This window comes from Acinonyx jubatus, chromosome E3 (assembly GCF_027475565.1).
Source record: "Acinonyx jubatus isolate Ajub_Pintada_27869175 chromosome E3, VMU_Ajub_asm_v1.0, whole genome shotgun sequence".
Lineage (NCBI taxonomy): Eukaryota > Metazoa > Chordata > Mammalia > Carnivora > Felidae > Acinonyx > Acinonyx jubatus.
Window position 1 is genome coordinate 39794789 of NC_069398.1, and position 26588 is coordinate 39821376.

The 26588-nt window shown below is 41.1% G+C and overlaps 1 protein-coding gene and 1 non-coding gene across 2 annotated transcripts in view; both read right to left on the reverse strand.

The window, feature by feature from the left end:
- Nucleotides 1–26588, reverse strand: part of ADCY9 (adenylate cyclase 9) — a 118158-nt gene that overhangs the window by 86826 nt on the left and 4744 nt on the right. The gene's annotated exons all lie outside the window — the stretch shown is intronic.
- LOC113595029 (U1 spliceosomal RNA) lies at nucleotides 26212–26375 on the reverse strand. Its single transcript, XR_003415502.1, has one exon. It is a non-coding gene; the product is annotated as a U1 spliceosomal RNA (small nuclear RNA).

The following is a 26588-nucleotide window of genomic DNA, read 5'->3' on the forward strand; positions in this document are numbered from 1 at the left end:
AGACAGTGTCTCTGGGGCCGGCGGCCCATATCAGCCCCCAGTTTTCAGCGCCAGGTATGAACTGGACCCCCACAGTAGACGTGAGCATCCAGGGTACAGCTCAGTGGCACTAGTACTTTCACACTGCCGTGCAGCTGTCATCACCATCCACCTCCACAACTTTTTGTCTTGCAAAACTGAAACTCTCTCCCAATTAAATAATAACTCCCCATTTCTTCCTCCCCCAGCCCCTACTTTGTGCTTTCTGTCTGTAACTTGACTACTGCAGGTACCTCCTATAAAGAGACAAATCGGCATTTGTCTTGTGGTGAGTGGCTTATTTCACTGAGCATAATGTTCTCCATTACGGTCCCTATGAGGTTCATCCATGCTGTGGCAGGTGGCAGGATTTTCTTCCTTTTAAAGGCTAAATGATAGTCCACTGCATGGATATGCCACATCTAGATTATCCATTCATCCATCAGGGACACATGGGTTGCCTCCAAACCTTTTGGCTATTGTGAACAGTGCTGCTATGCCTGTGGGTGTGCAAATATCTGAAACCTGGCTTTCTGTTTTTTTGGTATATACCTAGATGTGAATTTACTAGATCATACGGGAATTCTATTTTTTTCCAGTTTTATTGAAACCGAATTGACATTCACCACTGCAAAAGTTTAAGGTGTAGAGCACAATGACTTGACTTACGTATATTGTGAAATAGTGACCACAAGAAGCTTGGTTCACATCCCTCATCTCATATAGATAAAAGAGAAAGAAAGAAAAAAGATAATGTGAGAAATAAACCTAGATCTACACAAGAAACTAAGAGTTCCCAAAATAGTTTTAAAAGAAGAAAGTACAAAATAAATTAAAATAAATTTTAAAACTCAGTTGATTAGTTATAACCAGCCACTTTTCAGATACTCAAGAATCACATGTGGCTGGTAGCTACCACACTGTACATCACAGATACAAATATTTCTGAGGCTGCATGAAGTCCAACTGGACAACACCCTGCATAAGGTAATTTGGTGTACAAAGCAAAAATAATAACAATGCATTATAGGGTTTATAACATGTAAAATCAGTATTATGACAATAGCATTAAAAATTCCTACAAGGTTCTTTTACAAGAGATAGAAAAGAATATTTGAATGCAGACTGAGATAAGCTAAAGCTATATATTGTAAGCTTTGGGAAATCACTAAAGTAGGTTAGAAAAGGAGATACAACTACTAAATTACTAGAGGACACAAAAATAGAATCATAAAAAAAAAAAAAAAACCTCAATCTAAAAAAAAGAGAAGGAAAAGAAACAACACACAGGGACAGGCAATAATACCCGTTCCCAACAGCCAGACTATATAGCTAAAAACGCAAAACTTTGGTGTATATAAATTATGCCTCACTAAACCAGTTTTATCTTTTTAAATGTTTATTTATTTTGAGAGAGAAGGGGGGGCGCAGTGAGGGAGAGAGAAAACCATGCTGTCAGCACAGAGCCTGACACAGGGCTCGATCAGTTTTATTGTAAATCAGAGAAAAATATAACCAAGGAAGTTTTTGCCTTGACAAATTAATTTTGGCACCACAACCCAGGTAGAAGACTTCATACTATTTCACTATATATACAGAATTATTTTGCATTTGGAAAGCACTGGGCTGCCTCACAGACAGCAAAATGCCATGAAATGTGCAAATACAGGTGTCTACGCTGGTGATCACAGTTTATAAGCAGTAAAGCTTATTCAATTTAAGCTCAGATTCGTCTAACCCCAAAGTCCACCCTATATCCACTCAACAACAGGTTTTTGTACTTGAAGAGTTTATGAACTGAGTCGCAAATGCACTTTAAGAACCAGCTCTTGATAAAACAGGGTAGGGGTCTTACATGATTCTTTGCCCTGATATTGGCGTCAGTAATGTCTGTGTGGTTAGCACTTTGCCAAACACAATGCGTCTGGTGCACTGGTCATCCTAATGGGGTGCCCAGCTGTCAGCTGAACAAACAAGACGTAAGATTAGGAAGAGACCAGTCAATGCAGGCACACGTGGGTAATTGTCGTCAGACCTTCACTGGTTGCTGGACAACTCATGTCCCAGACACGGAGGAAAGTGCCCTCCCCACCAGGAGTGGACACTGATCGCCAGCCTCCTGCATCCTCCCTCTTGTCCAGCACGAGAAGAAAATGTAGCAGCAGACTGTCTATAGAGACGAAGGTTTAAAAATGACAGAGGAAAGAGAAACGAAATATTTCTTTGTATGAAAACTCTAAAAGGTTTCTTTTTTGAAACTAACAAAAATTAAACAAAGCTATTATTTTTAAAAGTTACTTTATGGGGCACTTGGGTGGCTCAGTCAGTTGAGCATCTGACTCTTCATTTCGGCTCAGGTCATGATTCCAGCATCATGGGATTGAGGCCTGTGTCAGGCTCTGTGCTCAGTGTGGAGCCTGCTTCAGATTTTATCTCTCTCCCTCTACCCCTCTCCCCCGCTTACGTCTCTCTCTCTCTCTAAAATTAAAAAAAAAAAAGCTACTCTATGTAGTATATCGACAAAATGGGCTAGAGATCTCACTGCCAATACTGAGAAGCATGTAACACAGGCACTTATTATTTATGTACTTCAAAAAAAAACCAAAAAGTGATAATATTTTGAGTACTATTAATACTTTTTACCCCTTTCTTTTAATCACTAAATTAATATTTTAAGCCCCCGAGGATTATCAATGTATGATAGAAGTGATAAGGGAAAACTGGATGTACTTACAATTTATTCTGCCAGAAGTATCAACTCCAGGAACACCTAAGTGCTGAGTACCTGCTGAGCACCATATGCTGGTGACACTAAAACATCATCAACTGTGTCCCCGTAGCTTACAGTCCAGTTAAGAGGAAAGACCAGGCAACAGGACCTGAATAGAGGTTTAGAATTCATTCTGTGCAAACACAGAGGTAGGAATCCTGCACTCTGTCTGGGGGCTGAGGAAAGGTTTCACAAAGGAGAAGATACTAGACTGGTTCTTAGAAGGTGAGCAGGGGCTCAATGCACATAAATACCTGGCAAATATGAGAGCCTGCCCTATTCAGGAGAAATGTAGTCAGGGTTTTTAGAGCAAGTAACCAACTCTAGAGTCTGGAAAGGTTGGCTCAGTCCCGTCATTTTGAAATGCATTTAAGTGACAGATACCCAGTTAGTGAGGAGAAAAAGAAGGCAGAAAAGAGTAATTGATGACAAATCAAATGTACAACAGAATCAGAGCCCAGTCCCTTAGGTTCATGCTCGGTTGTTCATCTATAATATCTCTGCTAGAAAAGCTAATCAGAGCCACGAAGAGAAACTGAGAAGTCAAACCCACGATTTATGGTGGCAAATCTATAAACCCTTCCACTTAAAAATTCAATGGAACAAGAGATGTAGACTTTGCATCTTCTCTGTTCAAAGAACAAGAGCTCCCACCGTCCACCTCCCATTCTGTTGGTTGACATCATCTGTCGGGTCACACAGAGGGTGAGTGACACCTCCCGCAGATGAGAAATGTTCCAGCTTTCACCTCTGGGGCTCAAGTGGTATTGTGATAACTGGCAAGAGGTGAGGCACCCTGGGATTTAAGAAGAAAATACCCGTATTGGTTACCAAACAATGAGAGGCGCACCCAGTCAGCAGCCACAGTCGCCACGGGCCCTCGATTCACGTGATTACTATAGATGCACTGACAAACCAAGGAGACATCTGGCAGGAATACCCCAAAAAGATCCAAAGGACAGCGATAATTAAGAACCAGTCTGCTTTCAAGGCACCTGGGTGGCCCAATCGGTTAAGTCTCCGATTTCAGCTCAGGTCATGATCTCATGGTTTGTGAGTTCGAGCCCCACATCGGGCTCGTGATGACAGCTCAGAACCTGGAGCCTGCTTCAGATTCTTGAAGCCCTCTCTCTCCCCCTCTCCCACTCACACTGTTTTTCTCTCTCTCAAAAATAAATAAACGTTAAAAATGTATTTTAAAAAATCAGTCTGCTTTCTATATATGCTTTCCATGGCCAACACACGGACAACTGGATTTCAATTGGATTACGGGGTATAAAATGGGGCCAAAAGTTACAACTTATTCAGGGGAGTTACAGTTTTGTTCAAACTCACTCACATCGGAAATGGCCCAAGATCACAAATGAACAGAGTAACACAGACTCATTCTGTTCTAGAAAAACAGCATCCAACACAATTCTTAATGCCACCTGAGTACAGGGGAGAAAACATTCTCAAGGGTAGTTTTTGTCTCTGGTCTGCTTATGAGGTCTTTTGGCTAAGGAGAGATCAAACACCTTCCCCAAACTCCTTTAGGAATTAAATGACCCGTTTAGCAGCAATGAGCACTTAAGAAATAGGACATCATTTCCTTCATTATGATTATTTCCTGTACTTTATCACCTTTCTTTTCTTAGGGAGAGAAAATACACACACACACCCCACAATCATAGTTACTGTAATGCTATTTTTGGCCTTTACATTTCAGTTTAGTGAGAAATGAGATACAAAAACTGAAAAAGGAGGGGCGCCTGGGTGGCTCAGTCGGTTAGGCATCCGGTTCTTGGTTTCTGCTCAGGTCATGATCTCATTGTTCATGGGTCTGACCCTCACATCAGACTCCACACTGTCAGCGTGGAGCCTGCTTGGGATTTTCTCTCTCTCTCTCTCTCTCTCTCTCTCTCTCTCTCTCTCCCCCTCCCCTGCTCTAAATAAACTTTTTTTAAAAAGACTTTTGAAAAGGAAAGGATTTTAAATTTATATGATTTTCTATCCCAAAAAAATCTAAGACTAGCTGACTTAAAAATCAGAACCAAAAAACATTCAATAAAGTGGCCAGTCACACAGAAAAAGAACATTTTCAGCTTTCTAATTTCATATAAAGTTAAACACATCATACACCCAGTAATTCAACTCCTCTGTATTTTACCAGGAGAAATGAAAATATATGTCCACAAAAGACTTTGTGAATGTTCATAGCAGCTGTATTCATAATAGTCAAAAACTGGAAACAACCCAAACATCCACTGCCTGATGAGAGGATTTTTTTTTTTTTTTTTTTTTTTTTTTTTTTACGGTGAGATGTCCACACAAAGGAATAATACTATTCTATTTAGCAATAAACGAACAAGCCACTGACAGGTACAACAACATGGATGCATCTCAAAAGCATTAATTCTAAGCGAAAGAAATAAGCCACCAAAAAGACCACATGCTGTGTGATCTCTAGGACATTCTGAAAAGGGCAGTACTATAGGGACAGAAAGTAAATCAGTGGTCAGCCCAAGCTGGGAATGCGAACGGGATTGTCTGCGCTGGGGTGCGAGGGAACCTCTGGAGTGATGACAGTGCACCATCTGTCAAGGGTGGCAGTGATCAGGCGATTGCAAACATCTGTTAAATTCACTGAAGCACGCTCTTAAAATGGGTGGGGTTCCATCATCATGCAAATCATAAAAATGGGCAACTTTCCCACACACCAACAGTAACTGCTACAAAATAAGATGAGAGAAGATCCCCTTCAGAGTAGCAATGAAAACCAGTAAAACTTAAGAATAAATTTAAGAAATATGTAAGGCCTCATGAAATGTCTACAAAACTTTACTGAGCTACAGAAGAGGGACCTGTATAAATGAAGATCTACCAGCTTGCTGGATGAGAAGACCCAAAACTGTACAGATGTCAAAGTAATCTGTAACCTAAAAGAAACTGAATCAAATGCCGAAGGGCATTTGTGAGAAAACAGCAAGTCAAACTTTGGTCTGGAAAAATAAATGTATAAAAACAGAAAGACAGAATTTAACTTTTCAAATTAATAAGGAAAAGACAAATAGCTCCATTCACAGGTAACTACTAAAAGAAGAAACAATGACAATACACATACGAAAACAGGGTTTGGCCTCACTAGTAATTCATGTGAGCAAAGACAGTTACCAATAAGAATGTCTATCACATCGTCATAATTTACAGTACTATATTTCATCAAATCTGAGATGCTACTTGTAAGAAGCATCACTACTTTTTGTTCTATCAGAAAATGAAAGAAATACTGCCAATGAAACTATGACCTTAAATTGTCTGATGCATCCCAATATGAGGGGTTTATGGAAAATGTACATCTCAGTATCATGATATATAGTAATACAAAACTGGAAATTTCATAGTTTCCAACAAGGGACATGTCCCAAATAAGTTATAGTATACCCCAATAACAAAATATTACAATCATTTAAAATGATGATATAGATGTATACACAGATATATATATGTTCATGATCTATTAGGTGAAAAAGGAGATTGTAAAACGGTATGTTTAATGGGACACCATTCTGTTAAGAGATCATTACTGATCTATATGTGTGCATTGAAAAAGTCTAACAGCCTTGAATCTAAATGTCCCAGTGGCTATCTCTGGGTGGAAAGAGGTTTTTTTATCTTCTTTTTGCTGGCCTATCTTTTCTGAAGGTGAGATCACAAACATATTTCACTCTTGTAATAAAAAATAAAAATAAGGTGTCTACCCATCTTGTCAGCTGTCTAAATGTAAGTCTTCTAAAGGCACACATTCCTTAAGGCTGCAATATTTACAAGGGGAGGGAATCCCGAAACAGTCTGAAAGCTCAGACAGGAAATGGTTAAACAAAGTATTGTCATTCACTCCAAGAAGTATTACATTCTCCATACAGATAAAAATATGTGAAATATATGGATGCACAGAAAATCAACAGAAAACAGCAACAGAACATGAAAACACAACTTGACTGACATCAGTTCTAACCAAGAAAAAATTACTGTCTATCCCTAGGAATATGAAGTTACAGTCCTAAAAAGAAAGGTCAATTAAGGCATCAGCCTTAATTACTCACGTTTACCTTTTCATTACTTTTTCATATAAAATTAGTTTAACAGAGGTGATAAAAAAAAAAAAAAAACACTTTCCAGAACCACTCAGCATTCTATAGGTCTCTAACATTACTGCCCAAAAACATTCCACGTAGAAACAAATGGCCCACAGAAAGCACTCTGTTCCCCTCCTATCCTCTCTAAACTCCTGTTTACAATTTTGTTTTTCAATAAAACTGTTCTACCAAAAAAAAAAAGCGGGGGGGGAGAAATGTCTATACTACAGGGAAATGCAGTAAAAAGTTTCGTTCTTCTCTGTGTGTGTGCTCTTCTCTATTTTCTGGTTAAGGAAAACATTTCAAGTGCATAAAAACAAGGAACTAAAATTAGATAGACGAGAAATGAACCTTGACTCATGGTAGGGAAAATGTTATTTTTAAACTGAGAAATATTTATAGGCCTGTGCTTTATGGAGAAGGAAGACAGGCGCGCTAATGTATGTCGATGGAACAGCCTAGGGTAGGGGCAGGAGACTCGAGAAGAGAAAATACTTTCACTGCATGTTTATATTCCAGGAACCACTGGCACTTCGCATATTTTCTCTCATGGAATACAAATTAGGACCAATAATTATAGAGTATTTTTGAGGGCTCTATTCATTTAACATTAAAGAAAATGTTGTAAACGGCACACACCAGACCATGAAACCATCTCTGCCCCCACCTCCAGCTGTCCATAGAACTGGGGACACTCCCCAGCTCCGGAAGAGTGGCTTTTGCTCTAGACAATCATCATCCCTGCAGGACGGCCAACACTTTTCAGAGCTCCAGACCTAAGTTTAAGAAGTATGTTTAATGTAAGTGTTTTTAAAAAGACACAGAAGTAAAATCTAAGACACTTAACAGGTGATATTAAAAAATAAATCTTCAAAACCTGTTAAAACCATATTCATCTTGACATTCAGAGCACCACTCAAAAACCCTCAAGAGTGCTTTACCTCCCAACACATCAAGTCTAAATGTCTCCCTTTTGTGTGTTCACACCCATGAGGTCGACACGAGAGCACCTGCAGGGAGCCCCCAGTCCAGTGGGGGAGGAGATCAGCTGTGTCTGCAGGGGTAGGTAGGTAAGAGCTAATGGAACAGTGGAAGGGCACGAGTCATTTCACTCTGGAGGCTAAGGAGAGGGAAGGGCTGCAGAGAAGCACTGCTGAGCAAACTCAACTGGTTGGCGTGTGGATTCTAGGGGGAAAGAACTGCTATGCAAGGTATAAGGGACTGGGTCCATCTTAGAGAACTGGGAAGAGAAATACAAAGGTTGACTGGGTTGCAAGATCCATTTTCACAAGTTTCCCCTTAAGAACAAGCACCTAAATTTTCATTTTAAAAATACTGCATGTTTTAACTAAAGTCACAGTTTTAATGCTTTGCATCCCTAATACCATTTCCCTTCTTCACGCCCATGCCCCCACCACCCATCCTTTCTGTAGCAGAACCTGATTCTCTCTGGGGGAATCCTCCTTCCACCTATTTAGGAATGAAACCCCCTTGCCATACACACGGTCCCAGTGGATGGAGCTGGGTAAGTCCAGGCCGATGGGACCTCACTCCCCTTGCCAGAGACTGGTGAGGACATGGCACATAAAATAAGACGCATAAGAGGAAAATGCCCTCTTCTTCACTAGACGTCACTGTGTAACCTGGAACGGCAGCAGCCACCTTATGCCGTGAGGGAAGACATCCCCCACATAGCATGAATGGCAGAGAACAAAGACAGAAAGCACTGGGGTCCTTGAAAATATCATCAAAATACTGACTTAACCACCCTTGGAACTGCAATACTTCTTGTCGAGATAATAAATTTCTTTGTTTCTTGGGTCTTCATTAATTCTCACACTCTTACTCTGAAACCATCTTGACTTTATTTGTAAGCATTTCTACATATATTTGCATCCCTTGTAAAACAGGGAGTTTTCTATTTTATGCTGAGGTTTTCTTTTGTATACTTACTTGTCTGGTAACAACTCACCTTCTTCAAGGAAAGCACACGGTAAGAGCTCTGGCAGTACTCACACAATTCAGGGAAGGCACTCAATCTGGAGGACCTAAGTGCTCCAGTCCCTGGTAAGATGTACTCTCTGTGATTTCCCCATGGCTAAATAAAATACCACACACTAAGATCCTGTGCTCCAATACTCTTCCACTTAGGCAATCTTGTAACTATTAATTAGGCCCTCCCAGATATTTTGATATCATGGAGGAAGTGCCCCAGGCAGTAGATATGAATATTCTAGCCACTGGAAAAGCACACCATCTCCCCAAAAGTAAACTGACACACTGGCACCTAGTTTATACATCAGTCCCATAATCAGCACGAATCAATCCTCCAAATACATACCAAAGCACACTGAGCTACAACTCACATACCATAAATTCATCCATTTATAGTATACAATTCAGTGATTTCCTAGGAAATACACAGAGTTGTGCAACATCACCACAATTTCAGAGCATTTTCATTGCCTCAAATAAGAAACCCCACATCCATTAGCACTCACTCTCCATTTTCTCTCCATCTCCCCAGCCCTAGGCAACCACTCATTTACTTTCTGTTGCTATGAATTTACCTGTTCTGGACACTTGACACAGAATCATTTCACACGTGGCCTTTTGTGGCTGGCTTCTTGCACTTAGCATTAAGTTTTCAAGGTTCACCCAGGTTGTGTGGCATGAATCAGTACTTCCTTCCTTTCTAAGGCTCAACAATATTCCTCTGTATGGAGAGACCACATTTTGATCTGTTGATCTGTTCAGCACAGGATGGACATTTGGGTCGTCTCCACCTTTTGGCCATTACGAGTAACGCTGCTATGAACACTCACGCACAGGTTTTTGTGCAGACCTATGTTTTCCATTCTTCTGGGTGTACACCTGGAAGGGACTGCTAGGTCACCTGGGAACTTTGTGTTTAATGTTTAAAGGAGCCACCAAGCTCTTTCCCGCAGCCTGTAGTCACTCGACATTCCCACCAGCACACAGGGGTAGTCTGGGAGGTTTTGGAGACAAGGATTACAGTTTGTTCGTCCTCATATCCTTGATCTTCAGTAGGTACTCAAAAACTCACTTTTCTCCTCTTCTTTGCTCATGTCCCTCTGTGGTTGGACCACTTCCTCTGCCCTAAAGGAGGAATACTGTTTTTCTGACTAGAAACTCACTTTTCTCCTCTTCTTCCCTAAAAAGTACTGACACTTGGTGACACTGACAAGTTTACATACTCTTTCTTGTTTTAACTACATAAAAACAAATAAAAATGAACTATGAACCGATGGCCATGTTTGGGAGTTGAGCTCTTTCAGTAGCCAATGTTTTTTAAGAAAAATGTTCTATATTAAGGACGCATTGTGGGAACACTACTGGCTGTGGACACTATCCCACATCCCTGTGTTCTAAGGATAGCTAACAAGCGGAGTGTGTCCCAGACGGGCACAAGGGGCTCATGGGCTCACTCGACCCCACAGAAACCAGAGGGGAAGACTAATTTTACCATGCTGTATTTAGACAGTTTAAAATTCATTTGAACAAGAAAGTTCCTAGAGCTGTTTGGGGTTGTGGGTATTTTGGTTTTTTTTTTTTTTTTGGTCAATATTTAAATAGTAAATTTTTTTTTTAAGCTTGCCCTAGATACCAACTATTTATCTAACACACAATTCCAAAGTTGCCAAATCCAACACCAGCCTGAAGGGGACAGCCAAAATCCATATGTTTATCAGAAAGAAAAAGTCTCTAAACATGTCCTATCTACATTATAATTTTATCTTGATCACAATACCATTGTAAGTTACAGTGAACAAAGTCATTATTTCAAGCAAGATATATAATGCATAGTATTACCTATTACCAGCTTGACTCTATGAAGAGAGCCTTTCAGAACTTGGAAAATGCTTTTGGAAATATCTGACTGGTAGATGTAACTTTTTACAGGGTCCTTCTGAGGAGTTTCTCATTTTAAAAAGTGGTACAGGTTTTGTTAAAAAGTTAAACACATAGTTATCACATGGCCCACCAACTCCACTCCTAGACAAATGCCCAAAAGAATTAAAAACGTAGTAAAAAAAAAAAAAAAATGTGTACATGAATGTTCACAGTAGCACGACTCTCAATAGTCGAAAGGAGGAAACGGCCCAAATGTCTATCACCTGACGAACAGATAAACAAAATGTGGTCTATCCATACAACAGAATCTTTTTCAGCCATAAAAGAATGAAGCTCCAATATATGCTGCAACATGGAGGAAACCTGAAAACATACTAAGGGAAAGAAGCCAGATACAAAAGGTCACACATTGTATGAATCATTCATATAAGATACCCAGCACAGGCCATTGCATAGAGACAGAGAGATTAGTGATTGTCAGGTGCTGGGAGGAGGCAGGGATGGTCAATGACTGCTCACGGACACAGGGCTTTCTTTTTGGGTGCTAAAAATGTGATGGTTGTGCATCACTGTGAATGTACTAAATGCCATTGAATTATTAACTTTAAGATGGTTAATTTTGTTAATTTTATGTTATATAAATTTCACATCAATTTTAAAAAGTGAACAGAGCATCAGGAAATTGTAGGATAAAAGCAAGGGGAGGGGTGAGACTTTACAAAGTTCTAGATACGGCACAAGAAGCCCATCGTAGGCCAGTGTCAGAGGAAGTTTATGAAATCAATCAAGACAGCACTACCAGGCCTGCAGTTTAGACTGGGAGGCAGGTTAGGTTTAGATAAATCCCAAGTCCCCCACCCAAGGATTTTTCAGACAATCTGACAAAGACTAACATAAGATATGTGGCCCCCGCCCCCAGAGTCCAGGCACTGGACTAGCAGCTCCTGATTCCCCATGAACTGAATACCTGACGTGTGAAAAAACATTTTCCTTTATCAACAAAAGGTGGAAAGAGGGAATTCAAGTATTGCATTCATGGTCTTGAATCTCTCAACATCTACTCAGAAAGATGAACGCACCTTTGCCCCTCAATACAAAATCACCAGTATCAGTGGTCATATCCTCATCTCACTTTACTTTTCTGCACTGCCCCACCACTACAGGACACCGTCCGGCTTCTTGTCTACTCATTTTTATGGTCTCCCTTACTGTGATCACACTGTGCTTCACACCCATGGCCTGGGAGAGGCTAAGATCGGGGCTCCAAGAAATACATATAAAGCACAGGTGAGTGCCAAAAATGAGTTCTCTCTAGATATGAGGGAAGTCTACATCTGACTTCCTCCTGGAATCACAGTGGGGGCCGCTGAGCTCCTGCTGCTAGCACATGCTAGGTATGCAGTTTCGTCATTATAGGGCTCGTGCTCCCACTGTGCTCCCACTTCTCACACCTGATTATGGGAGAACACTGATTACATGGGTTTCAGTGCTGATGAAGACACATTTGGGAAGTGCCTGGGTGGCTCAGTTAAGCATCCAACTTCGGCTCAGGTCGTGATCTCATTGTTCGTGAGTTTGAGCCTGCACTGGGGCTCTGTGCTGACAGCAGACAGCCCACAGGAGATCCTCCTTCCCCCTCTCTCTGTGCCCCTCCCTGACTTGTTCTCTCTCACTCACACATTCTCTCTCAAAAAAAAAAAAAAAAAGTAATAACAACATGTTTGGGAGGAAGTAGGGCAAAAGCCAACATTTGCTAAACACCTACCATGTGCCAAGTGCTCTTACATGCATTATCTCATTTAATCCCCTCATTTAACTGAAACCCTTCAGATTAGGCAACTTGATCCCCCCAAGAGAAAACCAATACTCAGGCTGCCATTTATTAAGTAACTACATATTAATTACTTTAAAAATCAGGGGCACCCGGGTGACTCAGTCAGTTAAGCGTCAGACTTCAGCTCAGGTCATGATCTCACGGTTCACGGGTTCAAGCCCTGCATCAGGCTCTGTGCTGACAGCTCAGAGCCTGGAGCCTGCTTCGAATTCTGTGTCTCCCTCTCTCTCTGCCCCTCCCCTGCTCACACTCTGTCTCTCTCACTCTCTCTCAAAAATAAACATTAAAAAAAAATTTTTTTTAATTAAGAGCTGACAATACATATTCCTAAGAAACGAAACCACTTTAATTTTTAATCTAAAAGAACAGCCTTACCAAACTGCAAGGCCAATGAGTTGGCAGATGTGTCCACATACCCTGTGCAGTGGGGAGCAGAGCACAGACCCGGCTGAGTACCCACTGGGCAGTGTGGCACCTGGCCAGCCCCTTCAGGAAGAACAAATCTCCCCAGAATAAACAACAACAAGTAGCTAGCATTGCTCAGTGCCAGACTACTAAAATTCCTGAGATGAAAATCTATGCATGCCTTCAGCTTACACAAAAGACGAAGAAATGTAGCCTATTCTTCCTTGGCAGGTATATTAAAAAACACACAAAAATTTCTATACACTCTTACCATAATTCCCATTTTATATTTCCACATGCTCAAAAGAAATACTTGGGTCTTGTGGAAAACATGCTCTGTTTACAAAGATGCAAATTTGATTCAAATCTCCCTTTCTCCTCCCCTTTAAGAAATGTGCTAAAAATAACTGTCATAACATCTTACTTATCCTGAATTCAGTACCTAGCAACTTATTCAGAATATATAGCTGACAACCAAAAAATTTCACGGAGACCTAATTCTTAGTCCTTTTAATCAAACTGTATCTGTGGGGTTAATAAGCTTGGTTATTTGGGTTTATGTAATAAAGTAAAAAACAGAAACAAAGCTGTTACCGAAAGGCATACTACAGTAAGGAAGCAAGCAAAAAAATTATTTTAAAACATAAGAACTAGAAAAATTGAGCAATCTCAGTTTATCTAAAATAAAGCAAAAATCCCTATTTTTATAGGGAAATTGCTATACATCACTAAAAGCTGAATAACAGGTAATAAAAATACGTCATCAAGAAAATTAAGTTTTATTTGACATATTTCATTTTTATCAAGGTAAGAAAGTATTTTTATACATTTCAGAAATGTAAAACCAAATGTTCAATCAGTTTAAAGAGGAGTAGTCTGATTGACCAAAGGGGAAAACCCTCAGCTCTTCGGAAAAACCCGACCATACAGAAAGACTTGCTCTGATACCTATATCTAACAACATGCCCAACGAGGCTGGTTTCATATTCAACCATATGCTTCCCCTAAAGCTGTCTGCTAGGGATCTGGATAGGAGGAAAGGAAAGGATCAGAGAATTTAATATTTTATCAGCCTGGATCAAGCTTAGAAAGGAGGATAGCTGTTTTAAAACAAAACTGTGTGAAACATTTATATTAAATTACAATTCAGCATCCAGTCTCATCTAATTATGCCTTCCAGGAAAACTTATAAACATCAGTGAAAATAGAAAGACTTAATTTGGTCAAGGTATGTTATTAAATAATAAGAGATTTTTTTTTAATCCTCTCAACTCATTTTCAAACAATCAGCCTATCAGTTTCAAAACAGAAGAGTTTTTCTATCAACTGATGAACGGACAAATACAATATGGTCTATCCACACGGTAGAATATTCCAGGACCATGAAAATGCTGACAAACACTAACACCTGCTACAGGGCTGCATATTGTAGAATTCATTCATACGGTATGCACACAATGAGCCAATCTACAGACACAGGAGGGAGAAGACTGGCTGCCAGGGGCCAGTGGGGTTTAGTGGAAGTGGGGAGTGAATGCTGAAGAGCATAGCGTTTCTTTTCAGGGTGATAAAAATGTTTTAAAATTGATTGTATTAATGCATAGATCTGTGAATATACTAAGGATCACCGAATTATAGGCTTTAAACGAATAAATTGTATGGTATGTGAATTATATCTCAAGAAAAAAAAAGCTGTTATTAAAAAAAGAAAAGAAAAACTTAAAATCATCCTCTCTGGTTCACATTCCTCGTTCAGGAAAGTTCCACACACCACTGCAATGCTGCCGAAAGAAAAAGAAACCTTAGTGCAAACTGGAATACCTCCAGGGGAGTATATGGAATTGGAAATTTAATAGCAACTAAATAAAGTAACATCATGACTGGGGCCATTAAAACAAACATTTCCATGTGAACTTCAAATGGCAGAGGGACAAAGTTGGTATCTTAGAATCATCGGCTCTGAAAGTGCTCATGATCACAGTTTTCTTTGAAGAGCCAGAAAGAACACAGAGTTAATGAAGTTATTCCGGCCGTGAAATGTATGTCAGAGACAAAAAAAAGAAATTTTCTGTTTGTATGGCCGTTGTAAGAGTTCTGACCTTCTGCAGTTACTTACACACTGAGTCAGTCACTTCAGTCCTAGAAAACATGTGACTCCAACAGGCTGTGAATAACACTTTCTCTAAGAGAAGCTACAGTTTCACAAGGTGGGTCTTTGTTGGGGTGAAATTCTCTCTCAGGTCGGATGACATATGTACCCAAGGACAACACTGTCTGTCAGGACAAAGTAGAGTGTTTTTCCTTTTCCAGTTTGTTTCACCAGCCACAGACATCACAGCAAATATTATATTACTTTCCGTGAGCTGCTTTGCTATTCTTAAGAAAGGATAAGAAAACCATTCAAAATCTTTTATAAATCCCTTATAATTAAATCTAGGGGTTTTCTTTTATCACTGGTGGCTTCTTATTTCTAATTACAAGGTCTAAGGTAGACATTTTCCAGGTACATTAATTTTTGGACTACTAGACTCATGTTATACCAGCAGTAAATATATAGGATTCTGGTGCACTAAATAAACAGTCAGCAGGTCAAGGAACTCACCATCAGGAGCAAGTGAGTCTTTTATTAATGGAATAATCAGTAAGAACATTATTAAATTCAATATTTGCGCTGTTCCACTAGTGGAAAAACTTGCCAAAACACTGAAGTTAATTTTATTGGCAACTAACCTTCCAATCTCTCTCCAAAATAATGTTCAAACAGGAATTAAAGCATATTTTTAAAAAATTTAATAACTTCACATTTTCTCCAAGCCATTTCAAAAGGGTTTCTCAAATTTTCACAATCAAGTGGGGTTCCTCTAATGATGATATTCTGCTTTCTGTTTGTTATATAAGTAATGTGATTCAAAAAAACCACATGTAAATTATACTCCTTAACTCAACTTTATATGTAAAGCAAGTAAAGAATCCTCTAGAAAATGAAGACTCTCACACCTGCCCTGCAATATAGCGGTTCTGTAAATCTGAGTTTCCATATGCTAGATTTGTCTAAATGAGGGCTCACAGTTTCAACGAATGGATGAAGAAGAAACGTCTTCGAATTAAGAATGAGTACTATTTCCCAATCATGTGAGAAGCTGAGGTTCTCTGAGCGAATGGTGGGGTTCTAGTTCAAATTTCATGTTTGACAAATATGAGGAAACAGAACAAGAAAGTATTTAGTTAGTGGAGAAAAATATCTTAAGACGAAAAGTTAATTCCCCCCAATTTTAGACAGCTCATTCACAAAACAAAAATTAACATTAATGACCATAAGAAGCATTTTCTCATGGGGAAAAGAACGTAGTATGAAATTACAGAATACAATGCAATCCACACTTTGAATGTTAACACTCAATAGGGTAAAACTCACTGAACCAATGAGCAATAGACTATCTTACTTAAAATGTCAAAGCCTTAACGGTTTATTGTATTTTAATATCCATATACAAGAAAATAAATCACATGCATATGGGTTTTCTTCCTCTTTACAAACTAAATGGCAAAAAGCTGAAGTTAATATTTCCCAAACAATTCAAACATGAATATAAAATGATTCAAAAGCTGCTTTCAGTAGCACATTTTTCTGTGGAAGGAAAAAAAATGAATTTAATAGCATTACATAAAAATCCTGGAAATTATGCACAAAGACTGTCCTGGAGCTTTGCCAAAAGAAGGATATGGTGGTTTTTCATGTGCATACATGATAATCAAATAAGAATTATAAACAGCTACAGTATTATTAAAGATAAATACACTTCTTGAAATCTCCGTTTTAAAAAGCTTAAAAATGATTGCCTAAACTAAGCCATTCAACCCCACATTTCCTGGGCCCTAAATAAACACTGGGGTTTCAGTGACCTGAGTTCCTGCCCTACGGCCCAGCTGCTCTACCCAGCAGCCTTGCTGCCAGCACCCTGGAGCCCTCAGTCCTGAGGCTGTCTGCTCTCCCAGCACCCTGGGTCACATTCCCAGGCCCTGCCCTGTGCATGGGCAGCTCTCCCTCTGTCTCCTTGCCTAGGTCCTTTCAAGACTCTACCTGTGCCTCTATTTCATAAACCACTCAACCATTCCTTAAAAAGCAGTCACTGCCTTCCCTCTACATTCTGGTCTGTTCTGTGTGGATGTCTGGGGTTTCGCACACAAGAGAGTGCCCACATGCAGAGTGTAAGTAGTTATAGTTTTCATTCATTCATTCATTCATTCATTCATTCATTCATTCATTGTCAGTCAATAACAAATATTATTGAGCATCTACTATACGCCAGGCTATGTTCCCAGGGCTAGGAATACAGCAGAAAATAAAACATCTCACGGTTCATGAATTCGACCCCCGTGTCAGGCTCTGTGCTGACAGCTCAGAGCCTGGAGCTTGCTTCAGATTCTGTGTCTCCCTCTCTTTCTGCACCATCCCCTCGCACTCTCTCTCTGTCTCTCAAAAATAAATAAACATTTACAAAAAAAATTTTTTTAAAGAAAAAAAAATAAAACATGGGGAAAATCCTGCTCTCAACACATTCTAGTGGGATGAAAACAGATCATAAATAAATAAGTAAGTAAGTAAGTAAGTAAGTCAGTCAAATACACATAATGCAAGATAGGGGAATGGCAGGGCAGTAATTCCAGGAAGCACTATTCAGAACAAGGTTCCGGGGCGCCTGGGTGGCTCAGTTGGTTAAGTGTCGGACTTTGACTCAGGTCATGAGCTCATGGTTCATGAGTTCAAGCCCCTCATCAGGCTCTGTGTGGACAGCTCAGAGCCCAGAACCCGCTTTGGATTCTGTGTCTCCCTCTCTCTCTGCCCTCCCCTACTTGTGCTCTCTTTCTGTCAAAAATAAATAAACATTTTAAAAAACGTTTTTTAAAAGAACAAGGTTCCCATGAAGGGAATGCCTAGAGTTGGGCCTTCTGGAACCTTCTGTGCTGTGCTGGGGGCTGTGCTGGGGGCTGGAGCTTGCTGGAATGGGGGCACTCTTCAGTTTGCAAACAGTCTACCTTTTGGTTTAGGATTCCTTTATCTCTACTTATCCACATTCACAGGCACCTGATCCTCGACAGGCATTTAGTGGGAGGACATAGTACAAAGAAATGCTGCATTGGTGTATAATTCTCAATTGTGAGAATGCAAATTAAAGCTTCCAAAGAGCTTGAGGCAGCACGAACCATTTCTTCTTCAGTGCTGTTTCTTCATATAAACACATATATACTATTAATTTTCTTTTCAAAAAAGGAGAGGGAAAACGTTAGCTCAATCTGTCAGAATAAACCTGTAAGACACACGAATTAATGAGATTTCAGCACCTATAATTTCTCTACTCCTTAAAAATGTTACTAAATGTGTAAGAAAGCTATCAAAGACTACTGGGTCATACGAAAAGGACTCGGAGGCAACTTGAAGGGGCTCCCATGGGCCCAAGATGGGACAATTTGAGCATCAAAAATAATGATCTCTGCAACAGAGTGAAATATATCAAAAAAGCTACAACCTAAAAATGTATAGGGATTCTTGAAATAAGCCATTGGTCACCTTTGGAAGATGTTAAGAAACCAACTCAGTCTGAAAACTCCATCATGGGAAAGAAGGAAGCAAATAAAATATAAACCAGTAAACATACGCAGTTCCCATGATATGAAGATTTCGTGGCAGTTAAGATAACAACGTACATGGGAACACTGGGAACTGGGAAGGGCCACACAAAGGTACGGTTGTTTTTCTGCCGTTGCTCCCGCTAAGAAAATTGCCCCCACTTTCACCAGCTAACGTATGTAATCTCTGCTGAGCGTCACCAGGTGCCAAATACTTTTTTCAACATCATCGTCTCTGTCACTGCTCACCACAACCCTACCAAGTGGGCACTAGTGTTTTTCAATACAGCCCTTTGGGTCACAACACCAGCTCCACCACTTAGCAGCTCGTTCTAGCTGTGTGGCTACCCCACATTACTTCATCTCTCTGTGCTTCGGCTCCCTCACCCACACAACGGAAATGTAAGTGTCCGGACTTCTCAGCCCCATTCGTAACTCGATAAGTGAGTCCAGTGTATATCTGCTCAGGTGATAATTTGATTAACGTCTACTTTCCCTTTTAGGCTGTGTGCCCGGAGAGAGCAGAGGGCTCTATCTGCAGAACCTGGTCCAGGAACTCAATTGATATTTACTGAATAACTACATGAGTTTATACTAGAATATGGGAGACCTGAATAACCTCCAGTTCAAACTTCAGCCAGTATCTCCAGAGTCACACAGCTGAAGATTTCCCCATAATTCCTCAACTATCAAGGGCCACATCATCTTAAGTACCCTTAAACTCTGGGGACCAGAAGCAGCCCAAGAACAACACTGCCTGAACGCCCTGGGGTTTTCAGTAACGAAGTTGCCAAACTTGGCAGCTACAGTTTAACGAGGGCAAGCTATCAGCGTTTTGTATTTTGGACACTTGCCCTTTTGAATTCAAGAAACCGACACAATCCCAGTCCCTCGTGTGTTTTGGGTTTCAGTACCAAATTATACAAGATGTGCACCAAACAGAGTGTAGGAAAAAAGAAACACCCTTGAGTACAGTATAAAATGTGACTCACGCAGGCAGAGGAGTTGGTTATTATTTCCTGAACGGTTGTTGTGATTGTGTGAGAGTCACTGTGCTAACAAGTGCTTTCCTTGAATCAGTTCCTTCGATTCTCCCAATAACCCTCCGACAAAGGTAGCAGCATTCCTGCAAATTGGGAGTCCCTACATAGCTTGCCCAAGGTTCCTCAGTTCAGAAATCACAAAACTGAGAACTGAATGCAAAAAGGTCAGAAACCAAAATCTACACAGTCACCCAGTACACTATACTGCCAAAGGGTAAGGAAGCCCCACAAAAAAAGCTGAAAGACCAAAAACAAAGTCGATGGTCTTCATTGTGAGCCCTAAAATACCAGCAACAAAAATGTGTCAGAGTCACAGAGGATTTTTTTGAGAAAAACATCAAGGTATGAACTAAAGTCATTTGGTCCTCTCACAATAAACGTGCCACGTTTACCACAATTCCAGTCTGAGTGGTTGCACACGCATGAGAACACGTGTTTGGGTAGCACGTACAAAATCCTCAGGTTTCCTATCTTACAGCTTAGGGAAGCAGTTCCCAAAGTGTTTCTGCACACCCCCAGAGGTCTCTGAAACCTTTGCAGGGCACCTGTGGGGTCAAAACTATTCCCATAACAAAACCAGTACTTCATTTGCCTTTTTCAGTGTTGGCACTGTCACCGATGGCACAAAAGCAATTGTGGGTGAAACCGTGGGGACTCAAGGCAGCCGTACCAGACCGTGCATGGTGCCAGTGTGTTCTTTACTACCATGCACTCGAACAAGGGGGGAAAAAATACTCAGTTTCACCTAAGAAGGTCCTTTGATGATGCAGTAAAAATGCAGAATTGTGTTAAATCTCAACCTTGCAGGACTGACAAAACGGGACGCACGGCCACAGCACCGCACACCGCACACAGCGGCACACACAAGTGCAACGGCGTCAAGAAGGGCACCCTGCAGCTGCCTGGGCTGCTTTTTGGATGGAACATCATTTCTAGTTGACCTACAAACTGTGGCCACTCAGACTAGTGTATCTAGCAGACTGTTCCTGAAAAATGAACAAAATGAGTCTGTTGCTTCAAGGAAAACAGCTGACAGTATTTGCTGCTGGTGACAAAATTCAAACTTTCAAGTGAAAACGAGGACTAGAAAGCTCCTCTCTGACACTGGGAAGTCAGCACCTTCCCGTATTTAAAGACTTTGCCTAGGCCAACATTTGGAAGACCTGAGTAACTCAAGAAACCAATATTTTCCAAATGACCAATGCATTATGTTACAAAATCATACCTGGGTAAATATTCATTCCAAAATAAGTGGGGTCTCGGGGCACCTGGCTAGCTCAGTCAGTAGAACGTGTGACTCTCAATCTCAGGGTCGTGAGGTCAAGCCCCACGTTGCGTGTAGGGCCTACTTAAAAAAGAAAAAAGGGGGGTGCCTGGGTGGCTCAGTCGGTTGAGCGTCCGACTTCAGCTCAGGTCACAATCTCGCAGTCCGTGAGTTCGAGCCCCACGTTGGGCTCTGGGCTGATGGCTCGGAGCCTGGAGCCTGCTTCCGATTCTGTGTCTCCCTCTCTCTCTGCCCCTCCCCCGTTCATACTCTGTCTCTGTCTCAAAAATAAATAAACATAAAAAAAAAAAAAAAATGAGGTTTTAAGAGCACACCAAAAACCTGACCAATAGGATTTCAGATTCCATTTTGTAACTAACCTTTAAGATACAACCACTTATTGGGTGTTGGTGCAGAGTCAAAGAAAAATATCCACAATTACCTAAAAAGGCTATTAAAATCTTCCTCTGTTACCCAAATAGGTATCTCCGTGAAGTCAGACTTTCTACACTTTCTCCAACTTACTGCAAACCAATGCTAAAGTAGTTAAGAAAATCCAGCTGACGCACTTAAAAATGGTTAAACTGGTAAATTTTTAATGTGTATTTTAACAGTTTTTTTTACGTCAGCAGTTTCTTATTAACCTGGGCATTTCTTTTTCTTTTTAATTTTTTTTAATGTTTATTTATTTTTGAGACAGAGACAGACCATGAACGGGGGAGGGGCAGATAGAGAGGGAGACACAGAATCTGAAGCAGGCTCCAGGCTCCGAGCTGTCAGCACAGAGCCTGACGTGGGGCTTGAACTCACGGACCGTGAGACCATGGCCCGAACCAAAGTCGGATGCTTAACAGACTGAGCCACCCAGGCGCCCCTAACCTAGACATTTCTTAATGGCAAAAATGTAAAACTACCACTCTTCTCACCAAATTTCTCTGACTTTGAAAATATAGTTAAATTGCTGGATCACTATAATGTATGTCCCAAAGTAAAAAAACACGGTACATGAACTATACTGAAATTTAAAATAAAATTTTTTAATAGTTCTATTTTTGAACATGTAATTTTTTTTTAAGTTTACTTATTTAGAGAGAGACAGAGTAGGACGAGAGTCACTATGCCTATGCTAACAAGTCCTTTCCTTGAATTGCTCAGAGGGCAGAGAGAGGACAAAGGGAGAATCCCAAGCAGGTTCCCTGCATTCGGTGCACAGAGCCCAACATGTGGCTCAAACTCGCAAAACCATGAGAACACAACGTAAACGACAATCAAAAGTCGAACACTTAACCGACTGAGCCACCCAGGAGACCTGAACTACAACTGGTTTTATAAAAATGTTATTTATATTAACATACGATGGGTATAATGGATTATTGTTTTGAATTAAGGGAAGATTCTCTTAAACATCTCAATTTGTTTTAATTTCTAATATGATAAATATCAATAAGGCACATAAACAAGCCCTCTTTAGTTTCTACAGTAATTTTTAAGGGTGTAGAGGGGTCCTGCAACCAAACGATGGGCTGACAGAGAGGCTCATAAGGTGGTTACAGCAGATCCTGCTCATCGCAGTCCCAGAACCCACCCCCCTAGCAAAGCTGCTCCTGTCCCTCACTCCCTTTCAGGTTCTGCTACTGCCACTATCAGCACCAGTCTTTGGGGGACTGACCTTCCAGCCTATTCTAAGGACATAAGCTCTCTCCTTACCTCAGCAGAGCATGCGGGGCATTCTCTTACGAGCATAATACAGCAAATGTTGGAGAAAACAACAAAAACCTGATTTACAAGACCAACCAAGTTTTACAAAGTACAATTTCGCTAAAGCTGACCCAAGGTTGGCCACAGGTTGGCTTGGCTGGTACAGTCTACCAGGGCATGAATAAGACTGGACGAATGTCCTGGCCTTATCCAGCCTTCCTAGGGGAAGACCACCCTTGCCCTTGGCCCATTCCTCTGTCTGTGGTAGTCCCAGTGAATCTGGGAGGCACTCGGTTCCCTCACCTCCTGCATTAACATCTTAGCCTGGCCAGTCTAGAACTCACGTGGCAGTGCCCTTCCTTTTTGAAAAATTCTCACCTCCTTATAAAATTCCCTCCAAGGATGCTAGTTCCTGCTGGGGAAGAAAGGTCTTTAAGTGTCTCATACGCACAGTACAAATGATGCCATGCGTCACATGGATGAGGAGCCTCTCAGTCTGGCTCTTTTCATGGTCAGCAGACTCTTACCACCACCAGGAGAGGGGACCTGTGGAATTCTAATGATTAATGATCACTGTCTTATAAAAATCCCAACAGAAATACTGATATTGAACTCCCCAACCAAAAGAGGAAAATTTAGGCACATGCACACATGATAAGAAATTCACTGTTTTCTTTCACTGCTGTAATTATTCTTCCACAGAAAAATACATAGGTGACCTTGACCAGTAGGTAGAAACACAATCATTATTTGAACCAGGCTGGCTAGTAGAGAACTCTGAAGTTTCTTCACTTATGCTATTTGCTTGTTTTTAATTTTCCCCTTAGTTAATTCTATCTGAAAAGATTACCCTCCTTCCTTCTTCATTCCACCTACCATTCACCAAACCATATCCTTAACTTTCTTTGCCAAAGGCTAATTCTGTTCAAAAGCTGGTCCTCAGAATTAACAGCTGTGTGCTCTTTGCTGGAATGCACAAAATTTGGCCTGAAGGAGCCTGAATAAATTGTCACCGGGGGCTGCCTGAGCATCAACTCCACAGGTGTTGGTTGCCTCCAACCCTGGATGTCAAGCCAAATTTTCTGCTCCATCTTATCTCTGCCACTTGCTATCCAAGAGCCTATGGTTCAATGCGCACAAGACAGCCCGCTCTAGGGTGCAGGTGAGCACAGGCTTTCTCGTGGACGTGACTTAAGAGAAGGCACTGAGCTGTCAGCTCCAGGCTAGCTCTACAAGTGGCAAGGGTGCGAGCTGAGGTGGGAACAAGCTGTCCAAGCTGTCAGGCAAAACAAGCAGTGCACCTGAGCAAGCAAACTACACCTAAAACTGGCACCTGGCTCTTACATGCCAGTGGGCAGGGAGCTAGGGGCCCAGACTGCCAGTTTGGGCTAGCGGTGGGCAAAGGCTAAAAGCAGAGTGCCTCAGCGCCACCCCTCCCCCATCAATTTGAGGGATGGCCCCAGCAGGAGGCCAGACAAGAACTCTTCGAAGTGCTACCTATTAGCACTTGGGGAAGGTCTTGGTCACTGGCGCCAGTGGGGAATTATCTGCTTGAATGCTCATCAACAGATCTCTCCCCCAGCTGCTCCATGAGCCTCAAAAGTTGGCTTGGGAGGAAAGTCTTGTTTTATTTCTGCATCTAACAACGTGAAAGCTACCAGACACTCCCTTTGTAAAAACATGATCTGTCAATCTAGAGGACTGAGCGCCCTGTTTTATCTTCCTAATATTTAAGAAGGGAAAATTAGACATTGTAGACATCTTCTGACAGTTTCACCTTCTATATTTATGATTTTCTACGACAGGAAAAAACAGCAGTTCCAGATAATCAATCCTCCTCATTCTTTTGGCTCGTGGCCCTCGGCAGAACAGAACAGCCAGCACCCCTTTGGGCCCAGTGGTTTGTCCCAGATGGTGTGAAAGGATGCATCTTCCTGTCACTTTGTACCACACTATTTCATCTTGTCTTTAATAATAACTGTCTCTCACTTTTTGGATCATTTCCAAAATCCTATCTTTCAACCTTCTCTCTCAGTGACTGGCCACCCTGTCTAAAAGTACACACACACACACACACACACACACACACACACACACTCCATATCCTCCTTTTCGCTTTATGTGTTTTCCTTAAAACTTAACACGAAAGAAATGTTTTACTTATTTGCTTACTGTCTGACTGCCCCGTTAGAACAGAAGCACCAGGAGGGCAGGAATTTTTGTCTGTTTTGTTCACTGCTGTATCCCCAGCACCTAGAACTGTGCCCAGCACAAAATAACTTATTTGCTGAATGAATGAACATGCCAGGGATTCCTGGCCTGTTTCATATTCTACAACTCAATTTTTCATTCTCCATTCATTCCACAGAAACTTCAAAGGTCTCACTCATTTCTGACTCCAAACAGTCCCCAGGTCAACTCCAAAAACCTGAAACGCCACTTCCCATTCAAATAATCCAGACTCTCATCTCCTAAATTGTCTGTTTAAAATGTTCTACCAAGTTCATCCTATTACTGAACATATCTGTTCACCACCTCCACTGCCACTGTCGCTACCTTGGTTAAGGCTACTATCCACCCTGCCTGGGACTTACTGAAACAACGCCCTAATCTCCCATCTCATACCTTCGAACCTACATTCCCTAGAACTGAAGGAGTAAGCTTTCTAAACTTGCAAATTAGATCACCTAAACCTCCTACCTAAAGCCTATCAGTGGCTCCCCTTGACCTACAGGATCTTATACACACTCCTTCCCATGTGACCCAAAGCCTTCCTTGTCCTAACAAACTACTGTACTTACAAATGCTCAACCCACCAAGAAACACAATCCTAAGCCTTTGCCCATGCCACTCCCACTCCACCGAATGTTCTTTTATCCACCTGGAGAGCCACCGCTCAGTCTCAAGCCCCACCTCAGTAGGTACACCTCCATGTAGTGCACACTCTATATTTAGAACTGTAAGCTTCCTGAGGTCAGGAACTATCGTGACTCCATCTGTGCATCCACAGCATGGGACATAAGAGCACAGAGTTTCAAGGAGTGGATATGCAGAAATAATCAAAGTCCACCCTTCCACAAACCCTTTCAGATAAATTACAGACCAGTAGCTACTTTTCACACTGCTAGTTTTGGAGTGTCCCATTCACCGATGTTCATTTCTACAGAGTCCTCTACTGGGTATTTTTAACCCCATTATAAAAACAGGGGAGCAGAGATAAAGGTTAATGCCCAACATTGTAGAGAAAATATCTGCCACAAACTACAAGACAGGCTAAAAGAAATTGTATTTGGGGTGCCTGGATGGCTCAGTCGGTTAAGCGTCTGACTTTGGCTCAGGTCATGATCTCTCGGCTCACGGGTTCAAGTCCCACCTCGGGCTCTGTGCTCAGAGCCTGGAGCCTGCTTCAAGTGCTGTGTCTCCCCCTCTCTCTGCTCCTCCCCCATTCATGCTCTATGTCTCTCTCTGTCTCTCAAAAATAAATAAAAGTAAAATAAATAAATAAATAAATAAATAAAAAAGAAACTGTATTTTATTTATTTTATTTTGTTTAAAAATAGAGGAGAGCATGAACGCAGTCCCTCACTACCACAAATTATGCAGTCAAGTTTCCCACATTTGCGGAAATCGAAGGGGTCAGCACATCCGGAGTGCAATGGGTAAATCTCATCCTGGAAAAACCAACTTCATGATCATGGTATCTCCCCTGTCAGCTAAGTATAGAAATTTTAAATATATAACTTTAACCTCATATATAAAAAAGGTTTTCTACAAACTGTGCTATCTTCTCAATTTAGCACATTTGTACAATGACAGGAGAACACGGCAGCTTCAAAAACAGACAGGAAGTTGTGTAGACATCCTATATTACTGGAGTCCTGTCCACAAAGGTTTCCAAAATGAGCTGAATAAAACAAAAATCATGGTCTCAGGG